We start from the raw sequence: 21,178 nt of genomic DNA, 5'->3' as shown, positions 1-21,178 counted from the left end.
CTGTCTTGAGTTTCTCTCAGATTAGTCAGGTGGATCAGTGCTCCCCAGGGCCTGCTCCAGCTGAAGTATTTTAATTTGACTAAACACCTGATTTATTTTATCTCTCCGATGAGAAAGGCAGTTTGTCTTAATAGAGCCTGTCAGCCCACAGCCCCATTCACGGCAATTTACAGGCAGCCAGGGACGCTGGAAGAGAAGAGTGCCGTGATTCTGTATTTTATCCTCCTCCAGAAAGCACCTAAAAGCAGCTATTCACTGCTACTGCATGTGGCATTTTAGAACTGAATTAGCTTTTTATTCAAGTAACTACACTTGTTGTGAATAGCTTATCTGTAAAATTGCTACATTCACTACTGATTTTATTAACCTTTGGCTCTATCACAAAATGGTCTTCAGTTAGGAAAGACCTTTAAAATTGACACATTTTTTTCTTAGGGGCCTTTATTCCAGTGACTTCAGATTTACTGAGTTTGATCCATTGAATTCTTTACCAGTTGTACTTAAAATTTTGAGTCTCAATAGGAAGTCAATAGTGCGTAAATAAGGAAACACTTTTCAAAATGTAAATACGGCAGCAATTTCCCTCATCAAAAGTTTTCAAATACCATCTTTCACTATAACAGTTTCAAAATCAGCCCTCTAGCCCTTTTTGGTCAGAATCTGAAGAACTGGGGAAAAATGAACTAAAATAGTGTCTTTTTTTTAACTTTACAAACTGTAACTACCTGTCCATAGGCCCAAAACCAACAAAGAAATCTCAAAATTGAGGAGAATTTAGGTAAAATAAAAAGATAACTAGGATAAATCCCATCTTGATATAGAATGAAAAATTAAAAATAAAAATCAAGTTTAAAATTTAAAGTCTTTTTTTTTTTTTTCCATCAGCTCACAGAAGTTAGCGCCATAACTAGTTAATTTCCCCCCCGTTACTAAAATCCATGGTGCTAGAAATGAGGTGGGGCTTCGGGAAGTCACTGAAAACTCCACATCTGGACAAGGCAGGCACCTTGCAGTGCACTTCACTAAGTAGAGATGGGCCCCACCTCTTTTACAATATTCTCATGCCTAGGCCTTTTGCAATGTAAACATTTCACACAGGTCTTTATGGCTGTCCCCTGAAAGTAGATCACGGCTATTGGGGACAGCTAAGTTTTTCTAAAGAAAAAAACCAGAAACAAGCACAGCAGTGGAAAGACAGAGAGACTAAGAGAGGGAAGGGAGAGGCTCACTCACAGAGATGGCCAAATTAAATTTTTTTTAATTTCTCTGCACAGTTTTTATCTCTTCATTCTTATGAAATGAAGGGCAATGGTGGTAAAACACAATGTTTATCAAGCCAAATTAAACTAATACCAACAAACTGCAGTATCTAGAAATGTGTCTTAGGGAATTTAAAATAAGACTTCCACCTGATCATGCTCTGTCATTGGATCGCACATTCCTGTAATAAGCTTAATGGGACTTAACAATGAAATGACAAGAAGCCTGGTTAACTGACAGTGTCTGTGTTTGGAATGATGGGGAGGGCTGGCAGTGACGCTGGAGTGGAGTTCTGATGGAGATACACTTTTCCACATCAATCCTAGAAAGATTAAAGCACTTAACAGTAATTTCAAAGCAGCATCAACCAAAGAACTCAGCCAACAATCCAGAAAGATTTTAAATTAAGTTGAAAAGCAAAGCTCTTAAGAGTGAATTCCCTGGTTAGTTCTAATTTTTTTTTTTTTTAATGGACATTGTTTGAGAAGAAAGCCCAAATACAATGCTAGTCATAAAGGAAAGCTGCATTTGATCTTGTCTGCCCACAGGTAACCTGGTTCAAGTGCTGTGCTCCCGCCGCCTCCTCACACATCAGATGGGCTGTGATGTCTGCACTTCACAAGCACAGTCCACCAGTTAGCACTGGCCTTTTTTGATAGAGCCTTCTTTTAAATGTCACAAAATAGGGCAGCAAAAAGTCAACAAAAAATAAATAGGGTGAGCTGGAGAAACTAACAATCTATCAGAAGGTCCCCTGATAAAAGTTACTTTGTGGCGACTGCCTGAGAAAGGAAGCCCTGTCCCAGTGTACCAGCAGCTAATTTGAGTTCTGAATCCAACAGCAGTTTTAAAAGCTTTCTACTCTAAAGGGCCCCAGTGCATCATAAAGATAAAGGATTTCAGTACAAAACCACCACAAAGACCTCTATTATCTTATCAGTCTTTGGTTACAACAGCTGAACCAATATGACTAAATTCTGAATGACTTTTTTCAAAACAGCAAAATACTGGAATTTCTTTGTTTTCTCATCAGTCAGCTATTGTCATTGCTCCCATATGCTACTGTCCATTCCTTAGTAAATAAAAAGTTAAATAAAGGCAGCAATTGTGCTCTTAGGAATCACTTAGGGACCACTCCACAGGAAATGTGGCTCATAGACTGAGGTACAGGCTGTTTTTGGTTGTTTCTGGGTTGTTGGTTTTTTTGTTTGTTTTTGGGTTTTTTTTTTCACCAAATGTATGAGAATTTCCTTCCTAAAATGTAAACAACTCTCATTTAAAAAGTCATTAAAAGCTATTGTGTACAAACAAGACAAGAATACCCAGGAACTCCCTAAATTAAGATCAAACTCCCCTGTCTATTCCAGGCACACTCACCTCTCCTTCAGCTTCCTCTTTCTCTAGCTACAAAAGGAAGTCTATTCCTGGATCAACTGAGGTCTATTCATGTTGCAGATCCCAAAAGAGCAAGAATAATCCATGGAATTCTGCCATCTAGGCTCCTAACCTCACAGCTGGGCCTTCAGCCCATTGTGCTTTATTAGCCCATCCTTTTGGGATCCAGAAATGAAGGTATCCTGAAACATCCCTCTTTCGGTATAAGACAGGCTGCCTTTACATTACTGTTCTCTATGGATGGTAATTGGTCAGTGGCTACATCTCCACAGTTCACACAGAAAAACAGTAATTTCTGGCCTTTCAGAAACATGGAATTCTTTGGTCCTTTAGGGAAAGAAAAAAAAAAAACTCAAAAGAATTTGTTTCAATAATTGCTGTATAGGATTGGTTCTTTCTCGAGAAGCTCCACCAGAATTAGGAGACAGGAAAGGAAAGATTAAGAAAAACAGATCTTATTTAACAAAATATTGTCTTAAATAAGAATTTATGTGTTATCTTATTTAATCCTCATCTTAAATGTTTCATTGTTACTTCCATTTCACAGATGAAAAACCAAGCTTTCAAAAAGTAAAGAAACCTGACCAAGTGAGGGCATTAGATTGGATATTAATTCAGGTCTTCTGATTCCTAATCTAAGGAAGTCTGGAGGTGAAGGAAGAGGTATCTTCCCTCACCTCAGAGTTAGAATACATAGCAGGAAATTCCTAAAAGTTAGGAATAATGCTCTAAGGGACCTAGAATTTTAATGCCACATAAGGCTTAGAAATATCCAATTTCTCAGTAAGGCTTTGTTTACAAAAATAAGTTTAAAAGCTAGGCTAGGCAATTAGACAACCAAAGAGGTGAGTAAACTGAACCTTGACAACTTATAGATTTAAAAATATATCTTGACTTAAGTGATATGCCTGGAGTTACTCAAGAAATTAGCACCCAACCTGGCAGTTAAGATCCTCTGCTATGTTTTATTCCCCAAACCCTCTCTCCTCAACAAGCATATGGCCTCCTGGTTCCAAGGCCAAATACAAAGATTATGCAGACCATAGCATTCCCAAACATTCCAGATACAAAATTTACAACACCGATGAAAGGCTGAGAAATACATTCAAATATCTGCACACATCAAGTGTGCTGCTGCCTTGAGGTGCAGTGTGGCTGCAGAGTGAGACGGTGAGGTGCTAGCCAAGAGGAAGTCACCTGGAGAAGTCTAGGACGTGTTCCTAGCAAGGACTGAGGAATCTCTCTGATACAACCAAGGCTTAGCACAGCTGCCCATACAAACACACCATATCCTTGCCCATTTCCAGCGTGTATTTACAACTTGCCTAGTGTAGATCAAGGGAATCCTTGGCTTAGCCCAGTATGCCTCATTGTACAATAATAATTGCTTAAACTTACATAGAATTGCTTTGTGTTAGGAAGGGCTTTATATATATATATATATATATATATATATATATATATATATATATATCAACTCACTGATTCCTCACAACAATCCTATGCAGTACGTCATATTGTTATCTCCATGTTAAAGATGAGGGAACTGAAGCATAATAAGGTCAAGCAATTTGCCCAAGTCCTAAGCTATTAAATCATATGTCTAAGATTCAAAATCAGGCAGGTGGGCCCGAGACTCTGTCCTCTTAACCGTATGATAAATGGAGAATAGTACTCCTAACATAATCCACCTTCTCAAAACAACTTCACCCAAAGTAGCTGAAATTCTTTTTAAGTTTTTATTGTTGTTGTTGTTGTTGTTCTTTTTGGTTTTTGGGTTTTTTTAATACAATGTTTCCTGAGGTCCTTACTAAAATGAAAGAATTTACCTAGGGAAGGATCTAGGATACCTTTTGTTCTTTAAGATAGCTCAACCCACTAGCACAAAGCTCTTTTGATCTTTCAGCATAAGATACAAATATCTACCATTGTCTGTAGTTGCTTTCTGTTACTAATCCAATCTCTCACTCTCCTACTCTCTCTTTTTCTCCATCTAATCGTATTTCCTCCAAATTCTAAATTCCTGGTGTTGAGATCTCCCCATCTGGATTCCTGTTTAAACTCCACCAGACCTAGTATGTGAAACTGAACTCTCAAATTTTAGAACTTTAGTTTTCCCCAACAGATTGATTTGGTTGGTTCTCTGGCTTTTAGTGGCCGTTTTGGCTCCTCCTTAAATCCCCCAGCTCAGGTCTGCCCCTAATTACTCGATCAGCAATCTAGAGAGCCCAGTCCAGACCACCTTTTTTCCCCCGTATCGTCTGTAAGTATCAGGACATCCCAGTGGACCTGGCTGTTGCTAGGGCTAAGACTGTAATGGGAAGGTTTACTAAAAACTTTACATTAAAACAAACTGAAACAACAACAAAAGGAGATTGCTTATTTGTATTTTTACATAGTCACAGATAGTTCACAGATTCCCAGATTATGGTACTGAGTATCTGATCAGATAACTGGCCAGTAATATAGATTCCACCCATTACAAATTCAGATGGTGTGTTTGTAGAGGGAAAATGGAAATGGAAATTTCATACTGATTCTGAAATCACGGTTTCTTTGATTGTTCTTTCATAGCTGAATACAGCAGGATGAGTAGCAAATTCTGTTCATTCTCAATTTTGACTTTAACATTGATTTCTGGTACAATAGGTGCTATCATCATCTTATAAAAACACATTACATTCAGAAAACTTTTTTGAAGGTTATCTAATGTTTCCCATGTAAAATCCATAATATTCAGGGCGCAAAAATTAAGGAATACCAAAGAAAGGAAGACAATTTAAAATCTCGGTCCAGAAATGATCAAGGGTGTCCCACCACAAGATGATCTTTAACATGCTAAGGTAAACATGAACAAAGTATTTCTAAACATTTTTTAAGCCCTTTTCTTTTAAAAATTAAATTAAAAGTCAATGTATGTTTGTTCAGCCTATAAACAAAAGCCAGTATAGTCACAAATAGGATGTCCTATTCTCATACTGGGACATTCTCTTACAAATGCATAGAAAAGCATGATTCAAGGTTTTAAAAGAGGAGCACTTCAAACAATAATTGCAGGTTACAAATGGAATTTTAAAAGAAATTTATAAAAATCACTTTCTAATGTAACTTTAAAACATTTATGATTTTACAATTGTCATATGAATAAAAAATAAGGATTTCTGGGGCACCTGGGTGGCTCAGTTGGTTAAGCGACTGCCTTCGGCTCAGGTCATGATCCCAGAGTCCTGGGATCGAGTCCCACATCGGGCTCCCAGCTTAGCGGGGAGCCTGCTTCTCCCTCCGACCCTCTCCCCTCTCATGCCGTTTCTCTCTCTCTCTCTCTCTCTCAAATAAATAAATAAATAAATAAATAAAATCTTTTTTAAAAAAATAAGGATTTCTAATTTTTTAACTTGAAGACAAAACCTGGCCATTTGATCCAGAGGCAAGAAGGTAAACATATATTAATATTTTAACCTCACGAGGAATAGAATATCACAGTCAATGGGATAGTGCTAATAAATAACCTCAGCAGTGCTGGATGCCACCTTTTAAAGAGACAAACGTCTGAAAAGGCATCAAGATGATTGCAATCATTGCATTTAAGGGTGATACTTTAAAAGAACTTTGCTTGTACAAGACGTTATAACATCAGCAGTCGCAGAGGAATTGCAGAGGTAATGGGCTCCGCAAACACACAGATCTCAAGCACATCCTCCCTGTTGGACTTTGTTTAATACAACCAGGTTTAAAACCTCTGAATTAGATAAGAATGTTAGTGCTACTCCTAATTCTATTTGGGAAAGGGGTGGGGAGGAAGAGCAAATGATAGGCCACAATGGGTACTTCTTACCTGACTGCTGCTGAAGGGCAGGCTGTGTGTCATATTCATCTCTATGACAAAGCACAGATCTTAACTATGGTGCCTACCACTTATTTTGTGCTGAGTAAAGTTGAAGTGAACTCCTAACCAACTCTATCTAAATTGTTAGTTCCCAGAATAGTTAGAGATAGGCAGCCACAGCAATTAACAAACCAGATGGAATTGCTCTAGACTTCAGCAATATTTCAGCCTTATCTGAGTTGCTTCTAGTTAGTTACCACTGTTAACCCCCTGAACTTAAGGACCATCTTCATTGCTATGTAAGCAGTAGAAAACCAAATCCAATTAAAAGAGATAAATAATAAAATTTGAAAAACTAAAGAAATGTAGATTCAGATTCTATAAACATTTTTTTGAGCACATATGATGGTCCAAATACTTCCTATGCACTAGGGTTAGTACTTAGCATTTTTATCTGTTTCAACAAACATGGGAAAATGAGGCAAATAAGGTTAAAATACGTCGAAGATAACATAGCTTGTAACCAATAGAGCCATGATTCTAAGCCAGAAGATCTGATCCCCAAGCCCAAGCTCTTTCCAATAAACCACAAAAGTTTCTGGGGGAAAAAAAGGAAAGAAAAGACGAGGAGTTTAAGACAATGACTTCACACAGTCTTCATGAAGTCCTTCTGCATTTTTTTAAAAGTTAAATACTTTGTTGATAGATATAATGGTATTAAAAGGCAAACTATATTTAGGACAATGACAAGGTAATGTTATTTAAAATCTTGTAAATAATAAATAAAATCTAATGACTAAGAGGACTGAATCTACATAGATAGATTTGAAAATTCTCTACTCAGGGGGCGCCTGGGTGGCTCAGTCAGTTAAGCATCTAGCTCAGGTCATGACCTCAGACTTATGAGATGAAGCCCCGCTTTGGGCTGCACTCAGCAGGGAGTCTGCCTAAGATTCTCTCTCTCCCTCTCCTTCTACCCCTCCCCCCTCTCTCTCATATAAATAAACCTTTTAAAAATATATTTTATTTTTTTTTTAAAGATTATTTATTTATTTATTTATTTGACAGAGAGATAGCGAGAGCAGGAACACAAGCAGGGGGAGTGGAAGAGGGAGAAGCGGGCCTCCCGCCGAGCAGGGAGCCCGATGTGGGACTTGATCCCAGGACCCCAGGATCATGACCTGAGCCGAAGGCAGACGCTTAATGACTGAGCCACCCAGGCGCCCTAAAAATATATTTTAAAAATAATAAAATAAAATAAATAAATCTTTAAAAGAAAAGAAAATACTCAGAAGATGTTACACCTAGAAATTAAATTTCAAATTGTATGAAAAAAAATTTCAACACTTCTCTGAACACCAACTATAACTTAGAAGATAGAATCAACTGAAAGGCCACATAAATTATATAAGCAATTATATAGGAAACAGTTCAGAGGGACTTACATTACTGTATTAACCCTTTCTAACACCACCTTCTTCCAATAAAATTGAATTATATGCCAAGACACGGTAATCAGAGAACAGGTTCTAATTCTTAATTGACGAAAGAACTGCCAAAAGAGTTACATACAGTTGATTAGCCAACTCATTCAGCTGTCCTTATGCCACCAAAGCTTTTTTAGAGGAATGTTTTTAAAAAGTATACTCTTTAATGGACAAAATCCATTCTTTGGTTGAATTTCAAAATTCAATGGGAAGAATGACCCTGACTATATCACTATAGACTGATCCAAATCAGTGTCATGCAACATTTTAAAGTCTATGCCTCCTACCCAGCTTTCTCACACTATATTTTTATACCTACACTAGCCAAAAAGATTTTGTTTCGCTGATTCACCATCTATAGATTGTTTAAGAAAATAAGAAGTGTACTAATAAGCTTTAACAAACTACAAGCAACCTCATTTGAGATTTCTGTTCTACTTGTCAAAAACAATTATAATTAAGTTAAATGGGTATCGTTTATACCTACACCTACAAGTTTAAAACAAGGTTGTTTTGTTTCTCCTACACCTACAAGTTTAAAACAAGGTTGAGAAATTTTAACTATTCATTGACTTTATAAAAACAACATTCTTACCTGACACATCTGATTGACACATGGATAGCATATCTCTAATCTCTTTAAAAAATGTTGATAGGTTCCTTTCTGTTTAAATATTTATTTATTTTGCTCCTAACCTAATTTTTTTTCTTTTTAAATTTTTTTTCAAATTCCAGTTAGTTAACATACAGTGTAATATTAGTTTCAGGTGTACAATATAGTGATTCAAAACTTCCGCACAACACCTGGTGCTCATCATAAGTCACTCCTTAATCCCCATCACCTATTTTTTAAATTTTTTTATTTAAAAATCAATTTAGGGGGCGCCTGGGTGGCTCAGTCATTAAGCGTCTGCCTTCGGCTCAGGTCATGATCCCAGGGTCCTGGGATCGAGCCCCGCATCAGGCTCCCTGCTCGGCCGGAAGCCTGCTTCTCCCTCTCCCACTCTCCCTGCTTGTGTTCCCTCTCTCGCTGTGTCTCTCTCTATCAAATAAATAAATAAAATCTTTAAAAAAATGTTTTAAAAAATAAATAAATAAATAAAAATCAATTTAGTTAGCATATAGTTTATTATTAGTTTCAGGGGTAGAACTTAGTGATTCATCAGTTGCATATAACACCCAGTGCTCTTTCCATCAAGTGTCCTCCTTAATGCCCAAGACCCAGTTACCCCATCCCTGTACCCACATCCCCTCCAACAACCCTCAGTTTGTTTCCTATAGTTAAGAGTCTCTTATGGCTTGCCTCCCTTTCTCTTTTTATCTTATTTTATTTTCCTTCCCTTCCCTTATGTTCATCTGTTTTGTTTCTTAAATTCCACATATAAGTGAAATCATGGTATTTGTCTTTCTCTGACTGACTTATTTCACTTAGCATAATACCCTCTAGTTCCATCCACATCATTGCAAATGGCCAGCTTTCATTCTTTTTAATGGCTAAGTAATATTCCATTGTATTTGTATATACCACATCTTCTTAGGCATTCATCAGTCGATGGACACTTGGGCTATTTCCATAATTTGGCTACTGTAGATAATTCTGCACTGGGGAGCATGTGCATGTGTCCCTTTGAATTAGTATTTTTGTATTCTTTGGGTAAATACCTAGTAGTGCAATTGCTGGATCATAGGGTAGTTCTATTTTTAACTTTTTGAGGAACCTCCACATTGTTTTCCAGAGTGGCTGCACCAGCTTGCATTCCCATCAACAGTGCAAGAGGGTTCCACATCCTCACCAACACCCGTTGTTTCTTGTGTTGTTGAGTTTAGCCATTCTGACAGGTGTGAGGTGATATCGCATTGTCTTTCTGTCTATTTAAAGTGCTGTGATTCCAGTGGTACTCAATTATTATGCACGAATGGCATATTTTATTTTTGTTGTGTTCAATGACAAAGACAATTTACCTGGTCACTTTTTTGGCAACAATAACAGACATAATATTCTGAGTTACTTGGTAATGTCATTTGTCTTTTAATTTGTTTACTACTAGCTATTTCCCCAGCACCTAAAACAGTTCCAGACACATAGTAAGTCTTCAACAAATACTTGTGGAAAGGAATTCTATTATATGAATTAATTCAGATAATTCATCATCCAAATGAGGACATTTCTTAAATGAATGCAGGCACTGTGAATGAGAACATCAAGAACACAGGTGTAAACCAGGCAATCCCAGATAAGCTCAAACATAGTCATAACTTATTGTCACTTAATGTCAGTTTCTAAATAATGTTATGTAAATAGAACCTTAGAGTTGATAAACTTCATAAAAATTCCATAAAATATGGAATTTTATGTTGTTGGTAAGCCTGAAATATGGATGATACAATTCTATAGAATAATTAGGCTCAATTCATCACTTTTGAATACATGTAGAAATTCAAAATAAACAAATAAAGATATAATAGACCCTTCATCTAGAGTAAACATAACAATGTAATCTTAGTTTCATAAAGCTTGTACAAATGCTCCTTATTTGCCAAGTATTTTGAAGAGAAATTTTTAATACAACATTCATAGAAATAGTCAATCAATTTTCCATGAAATGTAATTCCCAATTAAGGAGATATAAGGTCATGCTAATTTTTCTCATTTTAGAAGAGACAAACTTATAATTTTACTTAGTAATTAACTAACCAATACAAAAATGTCCATCTAAAAAAAGATGAGAATATTAAAATGTCTAAATCTTACAGCATATCATCATAAATTTTATTAAGCACATGTTCTTTTTTCATATGATAAATATATAAACACATGAATCAATGAAAACCTTATATTTGCTTCTGAAGATTCTAAGGCCTTGGGTTATATCTAATGAAGAAATAATGAAAATTATTTTAAAGCAAAATTAATGGAAAGTCCTGTCTAGCATTAAGACAGTAAAACAAAACTTTCCCGCTTTATTTTAAGTTGAAAATTCAGCCAAATTTTTGGAAATCTATACCAGATTTATATTCAATAAAAGCCACAGAGTCAATGGCCTTTGAGTAAATTCTATGGGAAAAGAATTTCCCCAGTTCTACAAAACAGTATTAGAAAATCTACATGCCTACAATTATTCCAGAGAATTTATAGTTAAGTTTCTAGGAAATCCACAGCAACATTGTTTACCAAATTTCTTCCTAATATAGAAAAATAAGTAATTCCCAAATTATATTAATAGGAGTATGAAAAGGAACCACCTATACCTCCAAAACTGAGCTACTTTTGAGTCCTAAACTGTATTTCCAAGCTTACACACAGGCAATTCTAAACAGACATTACCAAGCATAGTGGAACTGAAAGGTTCTAAATGAAATACAATTCCTATTTTATATAGTTAATTATATGGACCATCAGTAAGTTAAAAACTGAAGGATCTAGGGATGTCTGGGTGGCTCAGTCAGTTGATTTTGGCTCAGGTCATGATCCCAGAGTCCTGGGATTGAGCCCCACATCAGGCTCTGCGCTCAGCATGGAGTCTGTTTATCCCTCTCGCTCTGCTCCTCCTCTCTCTATCTCTCTCTCTAAAATAAGCAAATAAAATCTTTAAAAAAAAATACTGAAGGATCTAAACCAAGTAAAGATTAAAAAGGCACTGGGAAAACAAAGAAACACCAAAATACAAGAAAACCTACTAAATGTGATTTGGGAAAAAGAATTCTGTCATTCCTGGAATTTTTTAGGCACTGCTATATTTATAGGGATACCTGAGTTAAGATGTAACACTGTTAGTTCACAGTTGTAAAAGGTACACAAGAGGCAGCAGAAATACATTTGTTTGTTTGTTTAAGGAAAAAGTCTAAAATATGAAAGTGAATATCAATTAAGAAATTTCAAAACTGTGTAGATCCAAAGGCAATGCCACTATACAATTCCAATATAACTAAATAGGTATTTGTGTGAATTTGGAACCAAATTCAGTTCAATAATAAATGGCCTAAAAATTTAGTTTCCCAACATCTTCCTTTAAGCAAAGAGTGGATTTGCCTACTCAGACCAGGGGGAAAAAAAAAAAAAAAAGGAACAAAAGTGACTGGAGCATTTATCAGTTTTTTGTGTGCCAAAGTGATGAAAGAAACAAATAAACAAGACTCTTCCAAGAAGATTCACAAGTTAAAGTCTTGGGCCAATGTATTCTAGGCAATAAAAGATACTTTAGATTCAGGGAAAACACTTCCAAGTTTTAATTATCATTGTGACAAGCCCAAGACAAGTGAGTCCCCAGATTATCAGACATGCTTATATTTAAATGTAAACTCTTAAATCCATTCATGAGCTAACTGTAAACATGTGAAGTAGCTGCTGTTTGGAATTATCTGTGCCACTGAGAGCTCAGGTGATCAAGAGTTGACTAAACACACTCTTTTGTTCCCTCCATTTGTTCAAATGAACTGAATAATCAACAGCAGCTTAGACTACTTGGAAAGAGCTACTAAGTAAGAGCAACCCAAGAAATACAAGGCAAAGATCATCAGCAAGAGTGAGGTGATATAATTATTACTATCATTCATTTCATTATCATTATAAAATAAAAAGCATGGGAGAAATTCTACCAGGTTAGTAACTCTACCAAGATAAAAATATACAGTAAGGAATTATTCAGTATTAGGCTACTCATTTTAACCTTCTTTCTATTCAAGTTAGTAAAGTGATACAAGTCTATCATAAAAATGGCCTTACTTAGCCTAAAAGCTAATTGTCCAAAATGGATATATAAAATTATTAGGTATTTAGTTTGTATAAGGTGAGTAGACATGAATGATAACATTGTTTCAGCTAATCTATACATGAAAATAAGTTAGATATAATAAAAATTTAAACAACTAAAAATGTACTAGAAAGTGCTGTCACATACATTAGGTTTTTTGAACCTTAAAACCACCTAGTAAGACAGCTATCATTACTGTCCATCACCAATTTACAAATGAAGAAAAAGAAAGGACACAAGATTTACTTAAAATCACACAGCCAGATCTTAAACCCTAACTTCAAACCTATTTACTTTCCACTTCAAAACAGCCAGTTCTTCTAGACTGATATTCTGAGAATACATTTTATCTTGAAGTTTCACAGCTCTAGTTAGCATTAAAGTAGCATTAAAGTAACATTGTGCTTATTTTCCCTAGCCTGAAGTCCCAAGTTGACCCCATACACTGGAAAACAGGAAAACTGGAAGAAGGGAGGGGGGGGCGGGTAGGTGTATATGTATATGGCTCCAAATGTATTTCCCAATTTGAACATAAGCAAACACTTGTTACAAAGCTTACTGCCTATCTGAGCTTTTTAAGGGAAAAAAGAGAGCATTGTGGAAGAAAGAAAGCATATCTCACATATTTCCTAATCAAACCAGTTTGTTCCCCATATTTTCCATTGCTGGTTTTACCATCATTAATCTACAGCTGAAGGTGATTTGTCAAGAATTCATCTTATCTATTAAATAATTTGAAATGCCTTTTTAAAAGTATACTTATTTAAACAACCACAACTCAGAAAATCAATGCTGTAAAGAATCGAAGAAGTCATTCAACTCCCAAGTTGTACAAATCAGGAAGCTGAAAGCCAGAAGGGGAAAGTGATATGCCTGATGTCAAAAAGGTAATTCAAGTTAAGACTAGAATGTAGAAGTCCTGATCCTCAGCTCAGAACTCCTTCCACTGTAACACTCCACCTCTTAAAAAATCAAGTGAAATATTCCACTTTAAATTGTTTTTGGAAGATAGTTGATTTCAGTAATCATTTTCCTCAATCCATTTAAAAAGCAATATTCTTATTTAAATGCATTTTCACTTCCTCAAGTCTATCAGGTAATCTAACAATGAAATGCTAGTCAATGACAGAAGCAATCAATAAGTAAATATCTTAAGAAGCACGACTTGTTCAAAGATACCAAGACTTTCACTCTGGAACCTCAGCATGCAAGTTTTCATGTGTTGGTTTAAAGATATTAATCAGAGTTCAACTGATACTTTTTCAGAAATAGCAAATCAGGATTTTTCATAGGTAAAGTTACATATGGACTTGGAAAGATTTCAGTGCCCAACACTGATCAATTTTAACAACTGCAATATTATGGGCCACAAATCTTTGTATTTCATTGGCCCATGTATTTGAAAATCTAAGCACCTGCGGGGTTCTCCAGATCCTAATTTCCTTTAAATAAGAGCAAGAACTATATAAAGAACTCTAGTCTTAAGTTCCTCAGGAGACAAGGCATCATAACAAAAAAAGTGATTTCATTTTTTTCATTTCTAACAAGATTTTCTTTATTTGAAATTACATTCTCAAGGGTAAAATTCTATGTGATGGCTATTGGGGAGGGCACATTCTGCATGGAGCACTGGGTGTTATGCACAAACAATGAATCATGGAACGCTGCATCAAAAACTAATGATGTAATGTATGGTGATTAACATAACAATAAAAATTTTTTTTAAAGATTATTATGTTAAAAGATATTCACTGAAACAATACTGGTTATAGTGAAAAACTGAAAACAAATGGAAAGTCCAATTATAGTGAAACAACAAAGTGAACAGGTGTATCTATATTCAGGTGCTGATTACACAGAGGCAAATTGGATTTTTAACTAATATTAGGAAAGGCCTTCTAAAAGTGAAAAAATGCCATGTGATAATGTTGTGAAATAAAAGCAGCATAACACTGTGAAAAAATAAGCAGAACAAAAAGATCTGAAGGGGCAATCTAAATTGAATCTGTATTTAACTGGCAAATTTAGCATGTTTTCCTCTAGTATGATCACATATTACACATATCCTTTGAACAACACGGGTTAGGGGCACCAACCCCCTGTGCAGCTGAAAATCCGCACATACCTTTTTCATTTAGTTTTTATTTAAATTCCAGCTAGTTAACATACAGTGTAATATTTGTTTCAGGTGTACAATATAGTGATTCAACACTTAGGTACAATACCCATGCTCAACACAAGAAGTGCACTCCTTAATCCCCATCACCTATTTCACCCATCCCCCCCACCCAGCTCACTTCTGGTAACTATCAGTTTGTTCTCTATATAGTTAAGAGTCTGTTTCTTGGTTTGTCTCTCTCTCTTTTTCAAAAAAGTGGCATTTGGGGAGTGTAGGATAACAGAAATGCAGACAGTTATAAAGATTAACAGATAAAACTCTCAAGCTGAGGTCAGATAAATCACATAAGCATATATTTAGTAAGAGTTCATTGTTTGCTAGTATATAGAGAATGACAGAAATAGAAAATAATAAAATTTAAAAATAGTATGACACTCATCTTGTGATTTGCATGGTGTGTAATAAGAGCTAATAGAATATATAAAAATATTTGATTATGAAGTGGTATAATGGAAAGTGACTGGAATATAAATCTGAATATCTGGGTTCTAGTTTTAGTTTTGCCACTTTGTGAGAGTAGTTTTCTGGGCTTCTATTTCCCCACCTGTAAAATGAGGGTGTTGGATTAGATAATCTACAAGGACACTTTTAGTTATAGGTTATAATCTAGAAATATTCCATGAGTATAGACTCTCTCTGCAATTTTAATGTTTTATGAAAATCATTCAATCTTGCCTGCATCTGTAAAGATCATTAATCTCTTGGTAACATGAGAAAAAATCATTTATGTGACCAAGAACTATAAATGGAAACATTGTATACATATACATATGAAACAAGATTGAAAATGAAGTACACATTGCTAAGAGAGTCACTCAAAATAGAGTCAAAAGTCAAAAGGAAGTAGGACTTATGCGTATCTCCTGTTTCAACTGTCAGAACACCATGAACTTTTGACTTTTGTCAGTTGCAATTTGTTGTTTGCAACTCCACCTCCTTGAACACATCCTTCTAACTTAAACTGAAATAGAAATAATGTAACACCTATTATCTAAATAGCCAACTGTGTATTAGATAGTCAGTTTAAACTCTGCCAGCATCAATCATAATTCTTTCAAAACAAGTTATATAACCTCATGGTTTTTGCTTTTATAAACCTGCATTCTTCCCTCCTAACTCCAAGAACACTTTCAATTTTGGTGGATTCTGTGTCTCAAGATTATAATCCCTAAGGCCCCAGATAAACTCTCTAGTTGTTTTACAGCCTCTTCTTGATCTACAACATATATATATATACTCATTAGATTAACATTATATATTGATATACAATGCAGTATTAACTTTTCAGATGAGATTTTTTTTAGTTAATTTTGAGAGTAACTTCACCAAATTTGAAAACCACCTTCTAAATGTGACATAATAATTAGTGTTAGTTTGGCCAGCAAACTCACTAATTCACAAAATATATTTTTGTCTCTTTATGTTTACAAAAGAAAAAACTGGAATAAAAACAGAATACATTAAGTTGAATTTACATCATTCTGTAAATGAGGAAATATAACTTAATTTTCGACTTATCACAGTTTCACATGTAAGTTCACAGGTTCTGTTTATATATTTTAGGAATAATCCAATTTAGGAAGCAGTATGGTGACATGTTTAAGAGCATGGGCTCTGGAGCCAGATTGCCTAGTTTTAAATCTCAACTCCACTACTTTCTAGTGCTGTAACTTTGATCTTATTGATATATTTTATAAAATTGGAATAATAACAGGGTATTGTATAGATCAAGTGAGTTAACACAAGTTAATAGACGTGAGGCACTTAGAACAGTGCTTTCACATAGTAAACATTCAATAAATATTTGCCAATATAGTCATATAATATCAATATTAAAAGTCCATTTTAGAATATCCTGGGGCACCTGGGTGGCACAGTCGATTGGGTTTCCAACTCTTGGTTTTGGTTCAGGTCGTGATCTCAGGGTCGTGGGATGGCTCCATGCTCAGCATGGAGTCTGCTTCAGATTCTTTCTCCCTCTCTCTCTCCCTCTCCCTTTGCCCCTCCTGCTCGTGCTCTTCCTCTCTAAAATAAATAAATAAATCTTTTAAAAAGTTTAGAATCTATCCTAACAGTGAATAAAAGTTACATGATACAGAATTATGATATATTTTATTCCAAATGTTTAATAAAGTTCTAAAATCAAACATTTTCATTGACTACAAAATACCACTTTATTCCAACAGCCACAAGGATGAAGATGGAAGTTGGAAATCCAGGCATGGTCCTATCACTCACCTAGTCAAACTCTTCAATGGTTCTCCACTAATAAAGTCCAGACTTATTTAAATGGCTTACATACCCCTTCATGATCTTGTACTTACTTGCCCATATAACCTCATTTCTCATTTTTCCTGTCCAACTTTAACACCTGCCCACCCTAACCAAAAATGCACATACACATGCACACATTATTTTCACTAAAAACATGAAATTCTGCAGAAAAGTAATTTCACTCTCACATTTCCATGTCTTACTCATGCTATTCATATTGCCTGAAACATTCTTCCACACATTTTTTCTACTATAGTGTTACTTTAAAAGTGAGAGCTGGGAACAAGCCAATGCTTATCAATAGAGGAATGGATAAATTATTCTTTGTTGATCTGGCTATATTTTGTGGACAGCTCTTAAAGTAATGTTTACTGAGCATCTTCTATGCACTGTTCTAAATTCTGGAGATTAGTGAGCAAAACAGACAAAAATTATATCCCCCAAAATGAGATAAATCTATATTAAGGAAAAAAAAAGCAAGTTGCATAACATATTTTTATTTTAAAAATTCCATTATTAAAATAAGCTAGCAGGATAGAGCAAAGAGAATTTAATGTTATAATTTTATATACTTCTATATTCTATTGTACAATAATGTACAGTGATAAGTGATACTACACAATTCTTGGAATTATTAAGAGATATTTCGTATCTCAACATTTACAGTAACCATACACCCATGGAGGGGGGAGGTGTGTGAAAGGCCCCATTCTCCAGGCATCTTGGCTGCAGTACAACAAGATTGTCTAAAGCCACAGGGAAAATGGTGGAAAATTTACCATCGCCATTGCCAAAAAGAACAATTTATGGCTTTGTTCTTTTCTTAAGCTCCCAATTTGGCTACATACTATATCTCATGGGGGCTTTTATTCCCGAATCTTGACTAAACGCCATAGGCTAAATCTATTGGCCTCAAAAATACTGGGCAGTTGCATGGCCTGTCTACCTCTTCATTACTACAGTAATTGGTTATGTACTATCATTTGAAATAAACAGGATGAATACATCTCCACTCATCTCCATTCATACAATCACAGATAACTATGCTAATAATCAACAGCAGAAGAAATACCAATAAGAGGCCATCCCAACATTAAGAGATATTCTCATTAGTGAAGTAAACCAAATGTTCTTTCTTGCAGTCAAAGAACTTTACACCAAAAATTGAATTCTGTGTAGACTAACACCAACTATTTATTATGTTTTTGACATAACAATTTTGACCATAGTTATTTTGACTATCTTTCTTATTAATACCTAACATTGAAAGGTAAAAAAATTAAGTTGAACTTCTCTTATGTTGAGTTCCCTTAATATCATTAAGTGTTCTAAAATATTAGTTATTAATGGACAGACTAAATAAAATCACGCATTAAAAAAAGAATAAAATATCTCTCACTCAAGGGCACATAATTGTTTATAAGTTATTTCTTCCCAACATAAAGAAAAAAATTTCTACTAAAGGTCACTTAAGGAAAGTTAAGGGAATAGAATTTGAGGTGAGAAGATATTTAAAGCAATTAGTTTCCTTCTAAATTAATGTTTTAAATAATTGTGTGTATCTGAATAATAATTAAAGATTTAAAAAATAAACATTTAACTTTCTTGGAAGAGAATGTTTATTCCCCTCACTACCATTATATTTAGATCTATCACTTGACTCATACTTTTCAAAATGCATTTTGGCCACCACTGGGGTCCACTTTTATATGAATGCTATATTTGTAAAAATATATTTAGAATATTACCGATCTTTTTGTCTTTTCACTGCATTGACATTTACTCTAAAGGTGCAAAACTAATGATAAGTAAAATTACTGGCGCCTTATCATAAATCAAGCCAGTGACACTGAATTGTACTAGTTAGCAGTCACTGAAGTCTTTGTAACCACACACATGTACTTTTTATCTTTTTTTCTTCCAAGATTGTATTTAAATTTAAGTTAGTTAACATATAATGTAGTATTGGTTTCAGGAGTAGAATTAGGAATTCATCACTTAATTATAACACCCAGTGCTCATCACAACAAGTGCACATGTATTTTTTTTAAATGTCAGTTTCACCTAAAAATTCTTGATAAAACAGTAAAAAAATATATTGATTTTATTAAATCTCAACTTAGAGTACACTTTATAATATGTGTAACTAAATTCTAAGTATATATAAAGTATTTCTGCTACATACCAAAGTAACAATAGTTTTCTTGATGAAAAGGATTTGTGTGATTCTTCAAGATCCAAACTAACGGCTTTTTCCATAGAACACCATTTTTACTTGACAGAATGAATGATAGGCACAGAATGGTATTCAAAATAGGGTTTTTTTTTTTAATTCAAGTATAGTTAACATAAGTGTTATATTAGTTTTAGGTGTACAATATAATAATTCAACAATTCTACACATTAAGCAGTGCTCATCATACTAAGTGTATTCTTAATCCCCTTCACATATTTCACCAATCCCCTCTCCCTCTGGCAACCACCAGTTTGTTCTCTATAGTTAAGAGTCTGGCTTTTGGTCTCCTTTTTTCTTTGTTCGTATTTTTTTGTTGTTTCTTAAATTCCACCTATAACTGAAATCATATGGTTATTTGCCTTTCTCTGACTGACTTTATTTTACTTAGCATTATACCTTCTAGATCCATCCATGTTGTTGCAAATGACAAGATGCACGATTTCATTCTTTTTTGTGGTGGCTGGGTAATATTCCATTGTATATACTACATCTTCTTAATCCATTCATGTATGATTAGACACTTGGGTTGCTTCCATATCTTGGATTTTTAAAAGACATTTTTTCAAAAATGGTATGAAGTGAGTCTTTTTACTTCAAGGAAAACAACTGATTGTATTTGTTTTCAATAATAAAATTGTTTTCAAATTTACAAATGTGATATTAATGGATGTGATTATTTTATATTGTATCATGAAATATGTCAACATTTGGAAGCTTTGTACAATTCAGTGATCCAACATTTTCCAAATGACCATGTCATAAAGTCATACATTGCTAAAAGTTCCATTCAAAGTACAAGTTAGACCAATGGTAATAAAATATAAAGAGCTCATTATGTTTCAGATTCCAAATCAAAATTAACCTGAATTTTACTCTTTAAATGGGTGAATTTTATGATATATGAATTATATCTCAATAAAGACATTGCTAAGCAAACAGCAAGCAAAGGTGAAAATGCCTAGCAAAATGCATGACACACACCAGAAGTTCAATAAATACTTTCTTTGTCTTGGTAATAACTGATATGTCTTTCAAAATCCACTCACAAACCTAAGATACATCACAAAGGTTTGAGTAGATTCAGTTAGACTATGGGAAATATTTATATATCAATGGTCAACAAACAGTATAATGTATTCACAAAAGAAATTCCTATTCTCATGGCACCTGAATGGCTTGGTCAGTTAAGCATCCAACTCTTGATTTTGGTTCAGGTCATGATCTCAGGGTCATGGGACTGAGCCCTGTGTCAGACTTCACACTGGGCGTGGAGCCTGCCTGGGATTCTCCCTCTCCCTCTTCCCCTCCCCCCCATTCATGCTGTCTCTCTAGAAAATTCCTATTTTCTTGTCTAGTTATTATTATTGACATTACAGAAACTATCCCTTTTTAAGTTTCTGTGAAATATGAATGAAAAAACAGGAATGACCTTCTAAGATTCCTTGCAGTTATTTAACATGAACTGAAATCTAATATCTGATTTAAATTTTGGAGTCTTAATTGAGGCTTCCTAGTATGAAGTATGTTTCAGGAAAAAAAGCAGAAAATCTTGTATGTGAGGTATTAGAAAATCGCTTAGCAGATATTTACTGACAACTTCCCTCAGTTAAACTGCTATTTATGAAAAAAAAATTAAGTAATCTCTATCTCATAATTCCTCTTTCTACTAAGGAATAAAATTATTATATTGTACAATAACGTTTTTGGTATTGCAAATTTGTTGAATATAAAGGTTACCTTGAAAAAATATCCAATAATGTCAAGAATAAT

General features: G+C 34.6%; 1 protein-coding gene and 1 pseudogene across 6 annotated transcripts in view; one reads left to right on the top strand and one right to left on the bottom strand.

Moving 5' to 3' along the window:
* SOX6 (SRY-box transcription factor 6) overlaps window positions 1-21,178 on the bottom strand; it is a 594,109-nt gene that overhangs the window by 196,275 nt on the left and 376,656 nt on the right. The window lies entirely within an intron of this gene.
* LOC110576604 lies at window positions 17,936-18,340 on the top strand (annotated as a pseudogene).

Source organism: Neomonachus schauinslandi, chromosome 11 (genome assembly GCF_002201575.2).
Source record: "Neomonachus schauinslandi chromosome 11, ASM220157v2, whole genome shotgun sequence".
NCBI classification, from domain to species: Eukaryota; Metazoa; Chordata; class Mammalia; order Carnivora; family Phocidae; genus Neomonachus; species Neomonachus schauinslandi.
Note: the sequence above shows the minus strand (reverse complement) of the source record. Positions and strands in the feature narration are given on the sequence as shown.